Here is a 22,725-nt window from a genome sequence, read left to right as displayed (position 1 = left end):
AAGAGTTGCTTGATAAAGGGTTTATAAGACCAAGCACATCACCATGTGGATCTCCAATCATGCTGGCGAGAAAGAAAGATGGTTTGTGGAGAATGTGCATTGATTATAGAGCACTAAATAAAATAACGATCAAGAATCGTTATCCTATTCCTCGTATTGATGATTTATTAGATCAATTGAAAGAAGTAGTGTACTTTTCTAAGTTAGACTTGCGAAGTGGTTATCATCAGGTCAAAGTTGCAGAACAAGATGCAGGGAAGATTACTTTCAAGACAAAACAAGGACTGTATGAATCGTTGGTTATGCCTTTTGGCTTAACTAATGCTCCTGCTACATTTATGAGAGTTATGAATGATGTACTCAGACCATTTATTGATGACTTTGTAATTGTTTATTTAGATGACATTCTTGTTTTTAGTAAGACATGGGAAGACCATGTAAAGCATTTGAAGCAAACTTTGGATGTTTTAAAAAGAGAAAATCTCTATGTAAAACTGTCAAAATGTGAATTTGGTAGAACATATTTAAATTATTTGGGTTATATTGTAGGGGTGCTGAATTGAAGATAGATCCCTCTAAGGTTGAAGTCATTGTGAACTAGCCTAAGCCCAAATCTGTTACAAAGGTTAGGAGTTTCCTAGGGGTACCACAATACTAGAGAAAGTTTATTGCTAACTTTTCTTTGATTGCAGCTCCATTACATGCTTTAACAGGATTGAAATAGGTGTTTAAGTGGGGAGGAAAACAACAAAAAGCCTTTGACACCTTAAAACAGAAAATCAGTACAACACCAAGACTAGCACTGCCAGATCTTCAACATCCATTTGAGATTGAGACAGATGCCAGTGACTATGCCATGGGAGCAGTGTTGATGCAACATGGAAAACCAATATGCTATCATTTTGAGACATTTACTTCTGCAGTAGTTAATTATCCCACATATGATAAAGAATTGTATGCATTATTACAAAGTGTGAAAAAGCGGAAACATTACCTAATGGGTAAAGAAACAATCATACATTCAAATCATCAACCACTTCAATATTTGCACTCACAAACTAAATTGCGGCAATCAAAACATTATAGGTGGATGGGTTTTCTACAACAATTTCATCTTGTCATCAGATATAAGAAGGGAATACACAATAAGGTTGCAGACATGCTATCAAGACCAATCATAAATGCATCTACTATACTTAAGCATAACTCAGTAATGCATGAAAGTTACATTGAACAATATGCTCAAGATGTAGATTTTAAAGATGTATATGCAACTTTAAGTCATGGCAAGAAAGTAGAAGAATTGGATTATTATGTAAAGGACCAACTCTTATATCATTTGGGAAAGTTATGCATTCCACAAACTGAAAGAGTTAACATAATTCAAGAAGCACATACTTCTCTCATATCAGGTCATTTTGGTGTAAGTAAAATAGTTTCACAATTGCAAAGGTTCTGTTATTGGCCAAGAATGCATGAGACAGTTTCTAGATATATCAAAGGATGTACAATGTGTGCTACAAGCAAACCAAGTAATAGAAAATTAGGCTTGTACACTCCACTTCCAATTCCTTCTCGTCCTTGGGAAAGTGTTTCCATGGATTTTATTAGGGATTGCCAAAGTCTAGGAAAGTTCATGATTATTTTTATGTTGTTGTGGATAGGTTCAATAAAATGTGTATTTTGATACCATGTAACATGCAGGTTATAGCTGAACAAATAGTAAAGTTGTTCTTTCAGAATGTATGGGTTCATTTTGGGTTACCTAGTTCTATTGTATCTAATCGAGATTCTCGATTTGTTGGGAAGTTTTGGTCAAATCTATGGGAGTTGATGGACACCAGATTGAAGAAGAGCACAACATTTCATCCACAAACAAATGGTCAGACAGAAGTGGTCAACAAGACAGTGATCCAGTTGCTCAGAGGCTATTGCAGCAAGCATCCCAAGCTTTCGATTGAGCATTTGTGTTATGTACAACATGCTTACAACCGTGCCAAGCACTCTTCTACTCAGAGATCTCCTTTTGAGACTTGTTTTGGTTTTATACCAAAGTCTCCCTTGGATTTTGTCTTTGGTAAAGACATAGCAGTTGATGGACACAGTGATGTGGACAAAGCAACCAAGTTCATTGAACAAATCCAAGAAATTCACCAGGCAGTACATGAACAGCTGGAAAGAAATCAAGCCAAGTACAAGGCAAGACATGACAAGCATAGAATTGAGCATAGTTTTCAAGTTGGTGATCAAGTCTGGTTGTACATCAGCAAAGACAGAATGCAGGGTGAAGGTAAGAAGCTAAAAGCAATAAGGTATGGACCTTTCAAGATACTTGATAAAATTGGTGAAAATGCTTTTTGCCTTGATTTTCCAACTTATATGTAGATCTATTCAGTTGTTAATGAAGAAAACTTGAGATTGTATGAGCCTTCATTGATTGAAGATCCTCAAGAGCAAAGTCAGTTGCCTTCTATTGGGTATCTGTTGCCTAAGTATCTCAATGGGTTACAGGAAGACATAGTTCTGGATAGGAAGGTGAGAACTACGCGTCAAGGGGATGTTGAGTACCTGAGAGTAGGGCTCAAAGGTTCAAATCCAAGCAAGGCATGATGGATAGAAATTAGACAAGTGAGGGAGTTGTATCCTCACTTTATCGATGCCTAAAAACCAACTTTTGGTGGTCCAAAAGCTTTTCAGTGGGAAGGCGTGATCCAAAATGGATCTTAAAACCTCTAAGTCTTTAATACTATCGAAAAACACTATCGCAGAAGAAAAACCATGAAGAATGGTGGAAAACAGAGTAAAGCAAAGGTTGAAGTATCGTTGAATCAGAGCCATTGGATCGAACCGATCAATGATCCAGATCAAATCAACAGATCACATCGAAGGGTTCGGTGATATCACATCGGAGCAGACCAGTGGAGTGTATCAGAGGTAGCCTTGTGTGAATTGTGATCACGATCTAGTGACTTAACGCGGACCATCGATCGAGCGTGCAAATCAACGGCGGAGATTGCATTATCGCATCACAAATTCCAAAGGGGAGGACTTAACCCGTAGGCCCGAAGACCATGCGATATGTGATTTGCGATTTATCACATCACAACAATATATGGGAATGGACCATGGCCCGTGGCATTGCGAAGGGCTGATATGCGATACGCCGATATTGGCATATCGGTGATCAATAATCAGCGAGTGGATTGGAAACAATACAAAGACCCACGATATGCGACATGCGACATGCGATAGACCTAGATCTGATAAGGATTATAGGTCGGATTTAAATATATTTGAAGTCCGGTTTTTGCAGATTTCTTTGTATTTTCCCGTGTATTGATGTTTGGCCACATACAATGCGATATTGTGATAGAATGGCGGACCCGAAAGGTTTATAAACGCGACTTTATGTTATTTAAGTTCTGAGGTAAATGGTATTTCGGGTGGGCTTCAGGCGGTAAGTGGTATTGGACGGGCTCCGCCCGATCCCATACACTGACTGACACGTAGCACGCAACAAGGAGAGAGAAAACCGCTTTTTCGGGCGGGTGATCTCCGCGCAAGTAAGTCATCTGAAATGCACATCAGCCGTCAGATCAAATGGTCACAGATCAACGGTGCAGAATGCACGAGCAGGTTGGATGATCGAGATGGATGTGAACCGTCAGATGAGAACAGATCTACGGTGTGGGATGCCAAAGGACTGATAACGGACGAGGCATAACAGCCGTCTGATTCCTCTATTTTAGAGTTTTTCCTGTGTATTTCTCTATGTAAACAAAGAATCAATTCTTTGGGTTTTCTCTTCGCGCCAGTCTTTCCATTTGAAAATAGGTGGCCACCATACCTTAAGCATTTTACAATGATTGTTTAACGCTCGACAGGGAGTTGAACGGACAGTGGTCGGGAGCCAGAAAGCCCAAGAATGTAGATGAACGGACAAAGCCAAGAGGCTTAAAAGCAACTCTAGGGCAGACAAAGAGGACAAAAAAGAATGGAGCAAGAGAAAGCAGAAGACAGAGAGTAAGAGGGAGAGTCTGTGCAATCTTTTAGACTCGAGGATTTCGAGTAAATCCCTGTTGTGTTTGAGACTCTGCTTGAACTCACACTTGTAATATTATGCTCTTAAAGACATAATATATAGGTCGACACTGAAATCTGGACCAGGAGACGTAGCTAGGAAGTCTGGTGAACTCCTTGATTATTTGTTGTGTTGATGTGTGTGTTTATTATGTTTTATAACTGTTCATTGTCTATATTATTCACAATCTTTTCGATCCGTTGCACTAAATAATATAGGCATTCCTGCACATGAGTCTGTAATACCTTAATATTGATTTAAGATCTCATTTTTAGATTAGTGAGCCTTTCTCTTCTGGGGCTTCCGAAATCTTGGCAAGTTTCTAGGATGTTGTGAATGGCAAAGATAAGCTCCCTTATTGGGAGAGACTATGGTTAGATCTTTTGCAGGAGGAGATAAGGAGGAACACAAGGGATGTAATATCGTCTGGGACAAAATATGAGTAGAAATTTGCTTTAGCTGGAAAAGGGAAGAAATCCAATTGCGAGAAGGCCCAAGGAAAAATAGAGTCTAGTTAGAATGAAGGCAAGGAAAAGAAGGATCTTAGCAAGATCAAGTATTTTCATTGCCATGAATTTGGACATTATGCTACAAAATATCTAAATAAGAAATCCAACAAGCATGTTGTAGTAGCAGCAGGAGGAGAAGCACTCTCTTCTCAATTTGAATTGGATTTCTCCTTGATAGCTTGCATGGTAAGCTAAACACAAGGTAATGTGTGGTATACTGACTCAGGGGCTTCATTCCACGTGACAAGGAGAAAATAATTCTTCAGTAGTTTGCAGGAGAAAGACATGAAACTCCATATTGAGCTTGGAGATGATAGAAAATACATGACCAAAGGAGTTGGTTAGTGAGCTTTAAGAGGGATTCTGTGTTGGGAATCATGATTTCCGTTAGACCAAAACCTGTAGGTCTTAGTCAACGATCGCATTGCGAGAGATAAGGATCCACAAAAGGTGGTTAGTCCATGTCATGAAACACACGGGGAGCATTGGTTTATCCATTTTCCAACAATCTCCCCCCCAACACGAGCCAGGTGTGTATCAAACTCGTGACCTACGCTTTGATACCACTTGTTGGGAATCAGAGCATAGGTCACAAGTTTGATACACACTCATCTTGTGTTGGAAGGGATATTGTTAAACATTGGATAAACCAATTCTCCCCGTGTGTTTTGCGACATGGACTAACCGCCTCTCCTAGATCCTTATCTATCCATTCATGAAAGTTTGATGTACTAAGTACATGTACAATTTGACAATCCATGACTCTACCAGAACTACCTTCAAGTTGTTAGGCCTACACCAAAGGAACTGGATCTAATACCAATTGATGAATACTTGAATAAACTAAGATGGGTGGGGGGTGAATCAGTTTAGCATACTCATGGACATTAATACTATTTTCTTTAAAACTCATTAATTGAAACATTACATGAGCATCTTAACAAATAATGATAGCATATTGAATATGTGAAAAACAAGTAATAAGCAAACCAAACCATCACATGAACACATAATAACAACACATATTGACACCAGATATATGTGGAAACCCATAAAGGGAGAAAACCATGATTTTATTATTGTTGTGATGGAAAGGCAAGCTCCTACTCCTTTTTACATCTGATTTTCTATAGGCTCCAACCTACAGGAGGTTGCTATCTCAATTTTCTGCAAGCTACAACATGCAAGGAAGCTCCAACTCCCATAAGTTTTCTATAGGCTACAACCCACAGGAGGCTTCTACCTCAATCAACTCCATCTGGATATTTATCAAGCTACAACTTGAAAGGAAACTACCATCCCCTGATGCAAACACAAAATAACAATGTGCTGGTTTACTTTGTTTCCATCTTCATCTTCATTTATGCATCTTCTTCCCTTCAAATCTGCTTCACATCAACTTCATAAGTTCCAGGTAACTAATGCATAAGAGTTCAATACTCTCCCTCACATTCTTCCATTCTCTAACCTTCTTATGGCTTCCAAAATCACACATTTTATAAAGATAGTTTGTTGGCTATTTGTATCACACATAGGGATATGAAGTGAATAGGCTTGACTCTCTTCCTTCCACTTATTCGTTTACAAACTCTTCATATCTTTTTTTTTTATCGTTAAAACTATTCTACTTCTATTATTTACAAGCTGAAACAGTTACATCCAGGATTACATGTCCCCAGGGGCCAGGGCTGGTCCTCTGGTTTGATAGTGCTTACAGAAAACTTCATTTTCAGGGGTCTTCCAAAAACTACTAAACGCCCACGCAGGGGCAACACCCTTTTGACCACTAACCCATGCAAGGGCGCCATGACTAAAACTAGCAACCCACGCAGGGGCTGTAAGCTTTTGCATCACAGAAAAAACAAAATTATAAATCCCGCGTAGGGGCCAAGGAGAGAGAGAGGAGTACTTTAGCAGTATTCTTCGCGCGGGCGCATTCAAACATAGAGTAACAAAATTAGGAGGACAAACCATGACATTTACAGCGTAATTAAGCACAGGTAACAAGAGTAGCAGTTCACAACAAGAACCTGAGAGTTGTCGGAGGGCCGAAGCATGGTGGAGCCGGCGCCTATTCAACCGAATCCTCGTCCTCCGGGTCCTCTTCATAAATCCAGTACTCGCCTTCCGGTGGAGGTCCCCAATCGACTTTGGCTTTGCCTGAAGCTGGCGCTGGCTGAGACGAAGGTTGCACAACATTCGTTCCAGGTGGTGTCTCTGCTCTTTCCTCAGCAACTCTGGAACATTCAGCATGATGAATTTGGGCGCTGGGTAATCCTCCCACCTCCTCTTTCGGTTCCTCCATGAAGAGGACCGAAACATGAGCATTGATGTTGGAATGACATTGCGCACATCTGACAGTGAAGACCGCCGTTCCGAACGCAGGTAGCGGAGCAGAGCTTGAGTCCGGTGATCTTGTATCCATGAATTGGGACGGCCGAATGGGGTGTGCACCTGCTGACTGGTGGCATGAACAACGACAGCAACATAGAGGCGGATTAGCATCCAGGGGACGAGAAGTGCCTTCCCTTCCAGTGCCTCGACGGCTAATGAGCCTCTGTCTTGGCGCCATTCCCTTCTTGAAGACCAATGAACGTGACAGTGCTGTGGAGAGGGATATGAGGGATGTGAATCCGCTCTTATCCTCCCTTGCAGCCCTGTATCTACCTGCAAATGCCCCAGAGAGCTCGTGAACCAGCGCTTGAATGCCTGACAAACTGAGGCCTGAATCCCCAAATCGATCCTGAAACATTGCAAAACATTCCCTTCTCCATCCATACTTAATCTGCTCTGGATTGCCTCGGGGTTGGAGTGCCTTAACTTCCATCTGAAACCGTTTAAGTCGCGCAGTATCGGCAATGAATTGTCGTCCCCTCTCCCTTCAGCTCTCACGCTTGCCATCCAGGGCGGCGTGGAGCATTTAAGGCCTCTTCTGTACCTACGACCGCCCATGTTGAACATCTGGCGGGTCATTCATATGCGGCGTGGCACCCGCATCCGGGTACAAACTCTTCATATCTTGAATGTTAGAGAAAAAATAAATAATCCATCCGATATTAATTTCAGCCACATTTAATGATTAAATGCATCAAATTAATTCCAACATCAAATAACAATATTTATCATTAATGCATCACAACAATCTTTGCAAAATTTCTTTTCCTTTGCCTTGGAGTCTTGCCTTTGCATCACAACAATTAAGCTTAATTAACAATTTCAGATCACAAAATCTTCATTAAACAATCCCTGCAACATTATCCAAGCATCAAGCCATCAACATGCCATTAAGGTATTTGTTGCTCCTTTGTCCCTTGCTTTGTTGTTCCTTTGCTTGTTGTTCCTGTGCTACTCCTCTGCCTGTCGCTCCTTTATTTGCTTTTCATGTGCTGCTCCTTTTCCATCAATGACAATATTGCCAACAATTTGGTTCCCTTCTCCATCTCAAGAATGTGATATTGTATGTTCTAGGATTGAAGTAGAACCTTGTCTTGGTAGCAGTCCTTGAAGAGAAAGGGTATGACGTAGTCTTCAGAAAAGGGAAGGTTTAGCTCAATCATTTTGCTTCAAGACAAGTCAAGAAGATTGGTGTCAGGATCGAGAATCTCTACAAATTTTAGGTTGATGCATGTGTAGCCTTGTGCAACAAGGCAAAGAGTTCCTAGAGTAGAGATGTGGTGGTTAAGCGAGAGTAGGATAGAGCTCTCAAGATGGAGCCTCATCTAGTTTCTGAGTTCCAGTATAAGCTAGTTGGAAATTGGGTTAACCAATAGGATGATGATGACAAGGACCATAGCCCTAGGCGAGTGGAGGTAGCCATTGAATCAGAGACTTCCTATATAGGGAAAGTTCGAGCCAAGTAGGAAGAGTATTTAGTTAAGGGATCTCAAAAGAGAGTTGAGTCTCCAAGCACCAAGAAGAAGACACCCAGATTCACAGGGTACATGGCTCTTTCTATTTTAGAGGGAGTAGTTGTAGCAACATAGAACTTGGAAGAGCAAAAGACAAATCCAGGTGGACGAGATTCTTCTAAGAAGCCCTTCCTCTCTAATAGGGAGTGTTGAAATTGTAGCAAGGAATGTATTTATTTGACTTGTGGCTTAGTCAAAGAAGAAAAATCGAATTCAGTCTCATAGATATTTGAGTTAGCTATCAGTTAACATGTGCAATGTGGCCTATCACTAGTTTATTGTTAGTTAATTTGAGTTAGATGGCTTTCAATGAGTTGTGGACTAGTTGATGGCTAAAATTAGCTAACTAGTTGAGTTATCTCTAATGTCTATCAGTTAATTGATCTCTAGTTCTAGAATAGAGATAGTTATGACTTTAGTTAGGTAGTTTACTTTATGTTAACTCAACTTACTCTCAATTAACTGATTGCAGCTGCTAAAATTATCCCTAGCAGGTCATGCAATTCGAATTACCTATTGAGATTTAATGAAGGGGCATATCTATTTATTTATTGTACATAGGATTTTGTGTACAAGCTTGAGGATCAAGCAGAGCAATTTCTCTTGGGAATTGCGCAAGGAAATAGAAGCTCCTAATAGGCCTTATTTGCTCAGGTGTTAGGAAATTATTGTAGAGAGTTGATCAATATTGTAGGGAGCTTCAGGCTTAAAGCATATTCTATGTCATAGATCAGATTGCTTAGTTGATTTTTTACAAGCAAGAGGCGTTTTTCCTTGTTGGGTTCCCCAGATAAATCTTGTGTTCTATGTGTGATTGTGTTTCTATTCATTGTTTTCTTTCTACAAATTTTTGGTAGAGAAATCATATGTCTTTTGTTATCAGTTTGATCTCATTAGCAATTGCAAGGTTTCAAGGATTTTCTACAATCTTTGATGGTACATTGGGTTGTTACATAGGTCGATATTGGATTGGACCTCATCAAAGGTTTCAATGGCGAACATACCTTCCCTACTGCGACAATCGGGTATATCAACAATTCGGGAATTTATTTTTTAAATCAAATATATGTTTCTAATGTGTCCATCACTATTGTTCTTTCTTGGACGTGCTCATGGGAACTTGGTATTTATGATGATATGGCAATGGAAGATGTTACCTTGTCTAAAAGTGAATACATCCTCACATGGGATGGAAAAGAAATCTTTGGTTAGATTTTGGTGCAAGATGCCTACAATTATATCTTGTTGGCACATTCATATGATGCGTTACCCTACTGATTTAGTAAGATTTGGGCATGGACTATCCCTCTCAAATTGGTTTGTTTTGGCTGGTTGGCATAGAAAAATAAAATTTTAACATGGGGCAATCTTTGCAAGAGAGGATTCCTTGGGCCTAGAAGATGTGTGATGTGAAAAAATGAGCTTGAAGATGCGAGACATCTCTTTCTCATTTGTCCATTTGCGATTTCCATTTGGAATGGAGTTTTGAAGATCCTAAACATTTATGCCCAATGGAACTCCAACCCTATTGAAGAATGTTTAGTTGAACGGATTTTAGTATACAAGGTATATTTCTCTCTTTCCTTTTGCATATTCTGGAGAAATTAGAGAAGTAGGAACACACATATATTTGAGGATTTTGTTGTGGACATTAATCAATGTTGTAGGAGGATTGCTGCTTATTTTTTAGAAATTGGCCATGTTACCCAAAAGGATTCATAGAGAATTATCAAACAAGTGAATGTTTGGAAAATACTCCTTATTGGTTTCTTTGATGGGGCGGCTTGAAATAATGTTTGTGGATGTGAGGCATACATTTTTATTGACCCAGGTTCATATTTCCATTTCAGTTGGAATTGTGGGGAGGGTACCAATACCCATGCAAAGATCATTGCTTTACGGGAGGTATTGTTCTGTGCTAAATGGTTATCAGTTGAGTCTAAAGACATATTTGGAAACTCCAAGGTGGTTATACACTAGATGCAGAAAAAATCTTCTCTAGAACCTTGCATGCACATCATTGGATGAATCACATTAATATGTTGAGTGGTAATTTCGAAGTTTGACCTTTTCACACATCTACAGGGAGGATAACGACATTGCAGATGCATTATCCAAGGATAAATGCATAAAAATCTTGGGCTAAATCCACTACTCTGAGATCTTCAATGACTCTCTTCTTAGATAGGGGAAGATCAACATGTTATAATTTCCTTGTTGTGCAAGCGACATTTCGTATTTTCATGTGCACAAATTTTGTGTTTTACTAAATACGTGACTCTATAAGTATCATGTATAAGGTTTTTACAGTGTTACAATTTGTTTCCTTATGTAAGAGTTTCCAAACACAGACACTTTTTCTAAATAGTGAAATCCAGAATAAAAACTTTGGAGAATTTTTTAAAGTAAATTCAAGCATAAATGTAATTAACCACTAATAGTATGAGGATTAAAAACTTGGGAGATTTTTTTAAAGTAAATTCAAGCATAAATGTAATTAACCACCAATCTATTAGTGGAATTTATGCTCATGTAAACATCCTTCTCTTACATGTAAAAAAAAAAAACTATATTTAAACAAAACGTGAATCAAGTGGTCAACACCAATGACACCGAGATGGTGACTTCGAGGTCTTAATCTAATACGTTGACCTAGTAAGGGAATTAAGAGAAAAATGCATACTTTAAATGCTAATACATAGTGATATTATTTGATGTGATAAGTTTTTGCAAACTATTTATTTTTAAATTGATTTAAATAAATGTTTCAATATTATACTTTTTATTTATTTATGGAGATTCACTAATGACATCAACTTCAAATGTAGAGGCATAAAGAACGTCACATTGAAATTCAATGTCTTGCATTGCAAGAAATCTAGAATACTTTCTTCCCTCTTTTGCAATGAGAAGGATCTTAATATAATACTATTTTATTCCATGTTGCTAGCATTATTTCATGTATTACCCCATATCTCACCATCCAAAGCTAAGTGACGTCATGCCTTACGTAGAGTAAAAGGTAACAGGAATAGAACTCGGACCATCCATCTCAAATCGTTTGCTCCCATGCTATTAAATCACAACACGGCTAACTCTTTTGTTGAACATTTTTGAATTGATGTGCACTAAACATGCGTTACATAGTAGCTTTTTCCTGTAAGATAGTAAAACTATTTTTTATCACTATGTTATGTATTAAAAGATTGTGCTTTTTAAATATAATTGGAAAATGTAATCTTAGATTTTAATTAGTTATCAATTTAGTGGTAGTAGTAGTTGTTAATCCATATTAATTTATTTGAATTATTTAATATATATGTATATATTTATTTGTTGAGAATAATAAATTAATTATTGTTAGTTCCCAGCATTCATTAAACACAATATTACTAAATTATTTTCCAAATATATTATGGGACCTTATCACATCAACAATTATATGGTTAGTGAGCCTTATACTATTACAATGGTGACTCATAGGGTTTGAATAGAGGTCTTATTAATGACAAGTTAAGAAATAATGTTTACTAGCCCATGGTATTGTAACCAAGTCTATTTACAAATTAATAGTATCTATGGTAAAATGGGCTAAATATCCATGGTTAAAAATCTTGTTATATAGTAACTATTAAGTTAAATATTTATAAAATATTTTGATTTTAAAATTAGTTATGGTTTTTGCACATATGGTGTTGATAAGTCATGGTACTGATTGCACGTGAGTGCATGATATGTTGGTCGGGGCGGTTGGTTTAATCTGCCCCCGACCACGTTCGAATCCTGCGGGAGCTGCACGATGCAGCATATTTGTATTGGTGACAACTCTGCTCGCTTCGGCGATATTTGTACCAGTGATGATGTGTATATATATACTCGCTTCGGCGATATGATGTATGATGCTTCTTTAGCGGGGATCTTTCCCCCACTGAAAAAGTCATGATATTGATTGCTTATCTATAAGATAAAAACAAATCATATATTAAAAAAATAGAAAAATAACAAATCAATCAATACCTTATTGCATGATAAATAATATTTACTAAAATAACAAATATTAAATATATATCATCAGATTTTAAAAATATTACTTCTTTAATTTCAAAATATCTAATATTTGTAATATAGAAAATTAAAATTAAAAGACATTTTTTTTAAATATTAAAAAAACAAATATTACTTCTTAGCTCAACTAAAAAAGGCAAGGCAGCCCGCTATGCTGGGATAATAATAAAAGAATAACGAAACATTGATTTAAATATTCTAAGGTTTGTTTTTTTCTAATATATTTTATAAAAAATTATTTGAATAAGTATAAATTTTGTATAATTTAAATATTTAAAAGAAAAATTCAAACCACCTCTATTTATCATATAAAAACTATATGTCCAAAAAACTATATGTACGATATGTTAAAACTGGAAGGTGCATATCCCATACAAAACAGTGGTGGCCAGCTGAGTGACGTGATAGCCAAGTTCCACTTGTGATAAATTCATACGGTTAAAAAAATCGTAAGTCTGTAAGGTTTGTATGCATATCCCATACAAAACAGTGGTGGCCAACTGACTGACATGACAACCAAGTTCCACTTGTGATAAATTCGTACAGTTAAAAAATCGTAAGTCTGTAAGGTTTGTACATAGATTACAGTCGATCCATAGATGCATTTAGTTGCGATGCATTCAGCCCAACTACCAAGACCACTATCTTACAAACTAATAGAACAAATTAACAACTCAATATAAATGCTTTAAATGCATCACACAATGTCCAAAGCATGGAGTAATGACATGTTCAATTTTATATCTAATCAAATTGAATAAAATAAAATAAATTATTTTTAAAAAACAATAATTTCTAATTTCTAATGTTTAATTATAGAAAAATTGCATTGTTTTTTTGTGAGAGCTAAAATAATATGGTTTGACCAAAAACCTAATGCAATATCTATTGTATGTGGTAGAGATAATAAGTTGATATGTATAATTTATTGTTTTGTACATGCATACAACATATTAACATCTTAATAGAGAACCTTAAACCTTAACAAGGTAATAAAAACATATTTACACTCACTCAATCAACCATCAGAAATATATATATATATATATATATATATATATATATATATAAACAATGATTTATTAATATAAAATAAAAAACACCTCCCAATATTATTATCCCATTATCCCAAGTTGATGTGGACACTTTGATTGCTTGCTAGTGGACACATACTTCTTGTGCAACTAGAGAAGAAATGGACATGACTAAGCATGAAGCCAAATTAGAGAGACAATTCCTTTTCAACATTGAGGTTGAAGAGAATGTGGGGTCGTGGATTTTATACACTAAGAACACTCACTCTAGTAGACTCAGTATAGGGAGATGATGGCTATCTATTGGAGAAGAAAAACTATTATGAGAAAAGCTTTCATAGAGCGTAATGAGTCTCAATAGGAGATTTTGCTTAGCATGGATGCCTTGTAGTTGCAACTCACCAAGATGAAAAACAAAATATCAAAGCTCACCAAAAAAATTTCTAATTTTGGCTTCCATAACAGTGATGAGGGAGCACAAGATCTAACACCCACCCATGTTAACTCTCTCATTGCTTAAATGTTGTTTACAACTCTAGGTTTTTATTTTTATTTTGCAATTAAGTAGGCATCCTAGCCTCGTTGATAATTTAAATCTCAGGGTAAATAATAGTTTCTGCGATAGACACATACTCAAATACTTAGATAAATTCTATATGACAATTAGTTTGATATTTTGACAAAATATTTATATCTATGCTATTGGTTTGGTTTCTAAAATAGTAGACAAGTGGTTCCAAATATACAATAGTTTGATTAAAGTAATAGAATACCTACCTAATAAATAAATAAATAAATAATCTATATTTCATATTCCTATACAAAAATATATATTTATTTATCTTTATATTTTTTCTTATTTATTACTATAAAACTAAATACACATTCCAATATTATTATCTCTCTATCTTTTTTTTAAATATGTAGTTTATGTTATTTTTAGAGCCAAACTATGTTTGAGGTTTTGGGTGGACACCCCACCCATATCAAGGACAAAGTAATCCTTTAAAAAGATGAGAATAGAGTGTGCTGATGAATTCAACATCTCTCTTAGTAATTTTAGCCTTGAGTTTCTCAAAAAATTGTGTTTCTTTAAGACAAACCTCTCCATAGGGGTCGAGCATTTGAGAATGGAGATTTCCATAACTATTCATATTGTTATGTTATTTCTACAGCCAAACTATGTGAAGTATTATGAAATGTTTGATGTTTTGGTTGGACACTCCACCCATTATCAGGGACATAAGAAGCCCTTAGAAATATGGGAATGGAGAGAGCCAAGGAATTCAATAACTCTGTTAGCAATTTTAATCTTGAGCTTCTCAAAGATTTGGGTCTCTTTAAGACAAACATCTCCATGAATGTTAAGAATTTGAGAATATAAATTACCACATCTATTCATATTGTTTATGTTATTTTTTGGAGTCAAACTGTGTGAAGTAGCATGAAAGATCCAACGTTTCGAGTAGACACTTTACTCATTATCAAAAATAAAAATAAAATCCTTTAAAAAATAATAATGAAAAATATTAGAACATTTGGCAACCCTGCTAGCCATTTTAACCTCAAAATTTTCAAATATTTACGTCTCTCCTTCTCCTTCTCCTTTTCCTTCATAGGTGAGGGATATTTTATGATTCCTCCAAACAAACTGGACATCTACCTAGTCCATTGAAGGATATTTTTTGTAAAATATTATAAGTGGGGGCGTTGTTATTAAGGAGTAACCACAGGAATAATATTTTTTAGGAGGGCAGTGGAGCTTCCAGGGCATTTTACCCACAACAAACTGTTTTGAGTGCCTGTTTGTTGCATTAAATAAATATAACCATATTTTGGGAAATATTCCCAAAATGGACTAATGGATTAGACAAGGATATCTTTCAAATGTGATATAGAGACCAAACAATGTTGAAGAGAGCTAGTGTATTCCATATATTCCAAAGCCAAATTTTCTTCAAGGTTTAAGTCTTTAACGAAGCTCCAATATTTGTGGCCATTAGGGCCTACCCTTTTGCATACTTGGTATAACTAGAAATATCCTTGTTCATTTAATATTTGTATAATAGGAGTTTAAAGGATGCGGGAGTTTTGGTTGCTAACCCATGGGTCCATCCATAGGAGGAGCTATGTACTATTACTTATTTTCCATCTAAGTCCATTCCCAATAATAGTGAAGGAGTGTATAATGGATTTCCAAATGATGGAGCCTTTTTTGAGTAGCTTCTTAGGGAATTGTATCCATTCAGTAATTGTGGAGGGGAGAATATACATTTGAGTCATAATATGTTCCCAGAGACATGTTCCTTTGATCATCTTCCAAACTTCTTTTGCAGCTAATGCCTTTGAAAACCAAGTGAGGTTTTGAAGAATTGTTATGTAACTAGCTCACAAAATAGAAGAAAAGATAGATCAATCACTTAAAAATTATCCTCTTTGAGGGGGAAACTTCCTTTACATTACATAAATGAATAATTCTCCATGATACAAATGACAAGACCTTGGTATACATAGGATTATAAGGGGTCACAATATAACCAAAATCTACATAACAATAATAACAACAGTGGCCTTCTATGAGGCACAAAAATAACAGTATGGGGGCTACATGGTCACAACAATAACAATAGGGGGCTACATTAACAATAACAATAAGGGGGCTACACTAGTATTATAGAGACATAACATTCCCCTCTCCTTCAAAAGTGTTTTCCTCAACACTTGAGTAGTTCTGGATGCTTCTGTATAAAATTCTCATCCTCCCATGTGGAATCTTCTATAGGTAAGTACTTCCACTTAATGAGATACTCTGAAATTTATCGATTCCATACCTGTCAGGTTCTTGTTTTCGTGACTGCTTCTAGCTCCAATATAATTTTTCCTTCTTTGTCAAGTTCTGGAAATACTGTTTGAACTAGAAGCTTGTCACTGATAACGTTCTTTAAGCATGAAACATGAAGAATTGGGTGTACTTGGGAAGATGCAGGAAACTCTAATTTATATGCCATAGTACCAATATTTTGCAACACCTTTCAAGGACCATAGTACTTGGGTGATAATTTATTATCCTCCTTAGCTTGCTTGAGGAACATTTATTTATATGGTTGTAGTCATAAAAATACCTAGTCACCTATATCAAAAATTCTTTCACTGCGACATTGATCTGCTTGTTGTTTCATTCGATTCTATGCTAGAGTGAGGTTATCTTTTAAGAGTTGGAGAACTTATTGTTGATGCTTGAGTGATCTTCCACTACTTGAACCTTAGAATTTTCTCTTCAAGATGATGTGATGGATGGTGAATGCTATCCATAAATTTCCATAAATGGGGTCATTTTTGCTGCAGTATGGAAGGAAGTGTTATACCACCATTCAGCTGGAGGTAACTACTTGACCCATTGTGTTTGTTTATCAAATACAAAGAATCTAAGATATCCTTCCAAACATTTATTCACTAAGTTTTCTCATCAAATTGAAGATGATAAGATGAAATATGAGCTAATTGAGTACCAAGACAAGAAAATAATTCCATCCAAAAGTTTCTAGTGAAAATGGGATCTCTGTCACTTACAATAATTTTTGGGTTTCCATAGCTTTTTAATTATTTCCATAAATGCAATAGTAATTGTACTAGCTTTAAAAGGATGAGATAATGCACAAACGTGTGCATACTTGGTAAGTCTATCTACTACCACCATGATGAAACTCTTTCCTTAAGACTTGAGTAAAACTGTGATAAAATCCTTTGAAACCTCCTCGCAACGTTGACTTGGAATGGCTAAAGGTTCTAACTTACCTGGGGTATTAATTGTCTCAACTTTATTTTGTTTGAAAACCAAACATTCTGTGACAAACTTCTGAATATCAGATTTAAGGCCATCCCAAAAAAAATTCTTCTTAACCCTATGGTAAGTTTTTAAAAGTATTGAATTCCATCCTAAGGGGGAGGTGTGCAATTCCAAAAGAATCTTCTGCTTGAGTTGTGAATTATTATAGAGATATAAGTGATCTCTGTACCATAATGAATCGTTTTTCCAGATAAATGTATTAGACATACTGGGATCTTGCTGCAACTTTTGAAGGATTGTCCACACCTCTTCGTCATTCTTACATTCATCCCTTGCTTCAGTTTCCAGTCATGTTGGACTATAGAAATGGCATAGTGAAATGCTTCCACATCCTCATCCTTTCTTGAGAGTGCATCTGCAACAATATTTTTCTTCCCTTTTTTGTTGATGCTTTCAAATTCATAACCCAACATCTTTGTGACCCATTTTTATTGCTCTTTTGAAGATAATATTTGGTCTAAAAATCATCTAAAACAATCGTGATCGATTTTTACCTTGAAGTGTCTTCCCATTATGTAAGGTTGCCATTTCTTTAGTGCATGTATTATTGCCAACATTTCCTTATCATAAATAGGTTTGTGTAAATAATTTCCCTTGATTGGATGGCTTTTAAAAGAAATGGGTCTTCCTTCTTGCATTAAAACAACACTAATTCCATTTCCTAAGGCATCACATTCCATAATAAAGGTTTTTGTGAAGTCTTGTGTATCTGAGACCGGTGCTTGGCACATTACCCCTTTAAGATGTTCAAAATACTTAGTTGCTTCTGGAGTCCACGGAAATGCATCTTTCTTTAGTAATGTTGTTAGAGGCACTGCTATTATACCATAATCATATCCTCTCAACCCGCGAAATCCTTGAATATGCTTTAGGGTTGTGGAGATTTTCCATTTCTTAATGGATTTAATCTTTTTAGGGACTACTTTAACACCCTCATGGGACATAATATGACCCGAATATTCCACCTCCTGCACTCCAAAGAAAAAATTGTCGATTTTTGCATATAATTGTTTCTTCTCCAATAGTTTGAGCACCCCGTCAACATGTTGAACATGATCCTTCCAGGACTTTCTATAGATTAGTATATCATCAAAAGATACTAAAACAAATTTTCTAAGGAAAAGTTTGAAAATGGAGTTCATCAAACCTTGAAATGTGGAAGGTGCATTAGTAAGGCCAAAAGGCATGAAAAAAATTTCATAATGACCTTCATGAGTTATAAATGTTGTTTTTAGAATGTCTTTAGTCTTCATTCTACTTTGATGGCATCCTGAATGAAGATCCAACTTGGTGAAGTAAATTGCTCCATGTAATTCATCCAACAATTCATCAATGACAAGAATAGTAAATTTATCTTTAATAGTGATCTTTTTGAGCCCCCTAAATTCTAGACACATATGCAATTATCCATCATTCTTGTGCACCAATACTACTGGAGCAGAGAAGGAACTTTGACTAGGTTGAATTATACCAACCTCTAGCATTTTTGCAACCATACATTCAATTTCACTCTTTTGGGCATAGGGATATCTGTAAGGCCTGATGTTTGGAGGAACACTTCCTGGAATCAAATGAATAGCATGATCATGATCAAGAATAGGTGGGAGGCATTTGGGAGTCTCAAATACATTGAAATTGATTGTCCAAGACTTTTTGGAGATTTGGAGAAATAGATGATTTCGATGTTTGAACCTCTAGTGAGCATAATTGTAAAATTATGTCTCGTTGTTTTTTATTTAGAATCTTTTTCATGACATTAGAGATGATTATATTTCCTAGTTTCCCTGAGATACCCCTTAATTCAACTTCCTTTCCTTCCCATTTTTTTTTAAGAAAAGTTATTGAAAATTAAAAGCTATCGTTCCCAAAGATTGTAACCATTGGATTCCTAGTACAAAATCAACACCACCCAATGGAATGGAACACATTGGACTATTCAATACATATTCCCCCATGGTTAGCTTGATATTATGGCACTTTCCAGAGAAAATTATAGTTCCTCCATTTGCAATCATCACTGACACTCTGGTGCTAGATATAGGAAACAATTCAATTCCTTGGCTATCTTAAAATGAATAAAATTATGGGTACTACCTAAATCAATCTACACTGTTGCCTTTTTCTTCTTGATATGTACTTCTATATTGAGTGTTTTGGGAGTGATAATTCCTGCTAATGGATTACAATATATGGTTAGATTCATTTCTTATTTGTTTGGGGTTGGTTACCGATGTATATCCTCTTCTTTTGACATTTCTTGTTCCTTTTCTTCCTCCTCTTCACAATCCATGTAAAATAATTTCTTCTCGACACACTTATGACCATTAGTGTATTTGGTATCGCAGCTATAAGAAATCCCTTTTTCTCTCTTTTCTTCCAATTTTTTTGTCTTCAACCTTGTAGGTTGTGGAAGGATAGGAGAAACAACACTTCCATGTTTATAATTGTGAGTGGTAGACTTCCTTCTTGCCATAATTTTGCTTTCACTTTTTCTTGCCACCCTGAATGCTTTCTCCAATGAATCAGGTTCTCAAAGGTGAACCTCATGTTGGATGTTATCCTTTAAAGTCCCTATGAATACATCAATACTATGCTCTTCTAGAATATCATTTACCCTGATATTCAATTTTTGTAAGTCCTCAATGTGCTCCACCATTGAACCCTTTTGTTTGAGATTTATCAATTGGTTAAAGAAAGTGTTTCTCTTTGGATCCTCATAATAGGATATCATTTCCTCTGTAAAAATCAACCAAGTGACAAGTGGTTTATGATAACAAAGCCATCGATATCATAAAAAATGATTGGGTTCTAAATATAAAGTTGCAATGCGTACCTTTTATGTGTGTTGCACATTATGGAAATAAAAATATTGCTCCATCTATAGTATCGATGTTACCGGATCCTTGCCATCAAACTTCCTCATATCTATATTTGGAATATGGTGGGTCTTAAATCCAAAGTTATAGTGTCTAAAATCATGAATAACATTCCTTTTGTTCTCATCATGATTTTCATCTAATACCTTTTCACTATTAGGAAGCATTTCTTGTAGCAACTTTATCAAACCTTCGTTCAAACATTCCATATCCACTTTTAATCCATCCTTCAAAACACCCATGTCTGCTTTTAATATATCCTTTAAACCTCTCATCTCTGATTTTAAAACATTCTTCAAACCATCCATCTTAGCATCCATTTCATTTTTGGTTACTTTTTGTGAGAGCAAAATTTGTTGCACTTGGTCTTGTAATTTTGATATATCATGTTGTATTTCTTCCTCTTCTTCATGCGTCATAGTAGAACTTTCTATTTTCTTACTAGGTGTTTCCATTATCTTGCTTCGAGCTATTTTGGAATCAAACAATGATATTTATGCTTCACTATGCCCCTTGAATCACTTCAAACTGATTTTTCAAACAAAACTTATGCAAATTTAAAAAAAATACACACCATTTTCTTGCTTTGTAGGAGCTTGATATTGAAGCTGTTGTAACTCTATATTTTGGATCTCCAAGGTCTGAAATTTTGTCTTATGGCAGACCTTTGAGTCTTTTTTCCAAACCCACAAGTTATACTGATATTTGAGCCATCAAGAAAGAGTTATGCCCGATCTCCCACGATGATCTAATTGTAGACTAGTTTCGTAGAGTGAACTTGTACATAATACCACGTCTCATTGTTTTGACTTTCAGCTCTAAAAATGATGCATGAGAAACTATAGTCCGTGTAGTTTTAGTCACGTTTTACTAAATTCAAATCCGATGCTCAGAGAGAAAGTTATGATGATTTTACCTAGGTCACCTATTTGAGACTGAATTCTAGAACCTACAAAAACCTTAACTTCCTCGAATCATATCTCCAAAAATATAGCAAACTAAGATCTTAAATTAATACACAATGTTCACCAATATGTTAGCTCTTTATGGTCAAAATTTCAGCTTCATAAGCCTCTTAGAAAAAAATGTATAGATAAAATTCCGAGGTGACCTGTTTGAAGAAGTGAAATCTGAGAATCCAAAGCTTTCATACCAAATGTTATGTAACCAACTTACAAAATAGAAGAAAAGGTAGATCAACGACTTAAAAATTATCCTCTTCGAGGGGGAAACCTACTTTACATTACATAAGTGAATAATTCTTCCACGATACAAATGACAAGACCTCCTTGGTATATATAGGATTCTAAGGGGTCACAATATAATCAAAGCCTACATAACAATAATAACAATAGTCGGCTTCTATGGGGCACAAAAATAACAATATGGGGGCTACATGGGAAAAACAATAATAATAGGGGGCTACACTAGTATTATAGGGACCTAGAAAGAACCCATACCCCCATGCCTTTAGAAGTGCAATGAATGTCTATGTAGTTAAAGCAAAATGCATTTTTTCACACTTCCTTGCCTAGAGAAAAAAAAGGATAATTGTTTTATATTGTTAAGGATTCCTAAGGGCTTTTAGGAAAGGGAAGCCCAATATATGGGGATTGTCTCTATTACTACCTTATAGAGGACTGATCTTCCAGCTTTGGAGAGCCATTTATTCACCAAGACCTTATTTTATTTTTTATCTTTTCTAGAAGCTAGTTCCAATCCCATTTTGTATATTTGTTGGGATTTAGCAAAAAAACTAAACATTTCATAAGAAAATCCAATTTTTCTGGTTCTTTCATTGAAATTCTATAGACATCCTCTTTTTCTTCAAATTATAAGGTATTTTCAAAGAGAAATGGTTTTTCTTGGTATATCTACATTCCTTGTTGGATTCACACTTATATTGTGTGTTGGGGGGGTGGGGTGGTGGGGTTGGGGTGGTGGGGGTTGGGTTGTGAATCAATATAATGACAAATTTTACTTATTTAAACATTAGAATGTGTTGTTACTGCTACAACGCCCACGAAAATTTTGGCCTACATTCAAATTTCAGAGCCTACTTTGACCTTGCATGTTGTCATTTCTAGTAGTTAGAGTCATTCCATGTATATTCTCTAAGTTTTCTAGTCCCCTTTGGGAGAAAATTCAAGTGTCGTCTTTTGGCATGGGAAGTGTTGAACATCACAAAATAAGTGGTATGGTTCATTTCAAGGGGTAAATTTGGTGTCAATGAGTCCTATTTATTGTATAGACGTGTATTATACTCATTTCCAAAGTTTCATGCACTATCACACAAGTGTCGTCACCGTCATCGCAATGTGTATCTTAAGTGTCGCACTTGGAGGAGGTTGTTGTATTGTCATCGCATTGAGGGAATCATGTTGTTCTTGTGTAATGAGTGTTCA

Source organism: Pinus tabuliformis, chromosome 4_1 (assembly GCF_031772625.1).
Source record: "Pinus tabuliformis cultivar Carrire ecotype Pingquan chromosome 4_1, CPIR1, whole genome shotgun sequence".
Taxonomy (NCBI): domain Eukaryota; kingdom Viridiplantae; phylum Streptophyta; class Pinopsida; order Pinales; family Pinaceae; genus Pinus; species Pinus tabuliformis.
This window is presented reverse-complemented; position numbering follows the sequence as displayed.